The sequence below is a fragment of the Sinocyclocheilus grahami genome, unplaced genomic scaffold (assembly GCF_001515645.1).
Source record: "Sinocyclocheilus grahami isolate Dianchi unplaced genomic scaffold, SAMN03320097.WGS_v1.1 scaffold151.1, whole genome shotgun sequence".
NCBI classification, from domain to species: Eukaryota; Metazoa; Chordata; class Actinopteri; order Cypriniformes; family Cyprinidae; genus Sinocyclocheilus; species Sinocyclocheilus grahami.
Genome location: NW_015505330.1, coordinates 840246 through 840499, shown reverse-complemented (window position 1 = coordinate 840499; position 254 = coordinate 840246). Strand labels below are relative to the sequence as shown.

The following is a 254-nucleotide window of genomic DNA, read 5'->3' as shown; positions in this document are numbered from 1 at the left end:
GGGGGCGGGACCTTCATCCTTCGGGAATTGATTGGATCATTGGAAGTTGGGGCGTTGTTAACAAAATGGAGGCAGATCTGAATGCCAGTTTGCAGTTAGTGGTGGGGGATTTCTCTCCATTCACAGCCGACACCCAAGCATGAATGCATGTTTTATTTATTAAGGATGACAACGACGATCAACGGTACAAAACATGAGAGAGAGAGAGAGAGAGAGAGAGAGAGAGAGAGAGAGAGAGAGTGAGAGAGCGAGTG

At 47.6% G+C, this 254-nt stretch overlaps 1 protein-coding gene across 1 annotated transcript in view; it reads right to left on the bottom strand.

Annotated features, from left to right (window-relative positions):
• mical3b (microtubule associated monooxygenase, calponin and LIM domain containing 3b) overlaps positions 1 to 254 on the bottom strand; it is a 33209-nt gene that overhangs the window by 23524 nt on the left and 9431 nt on the right. The window lies entirely within an intron of this gene.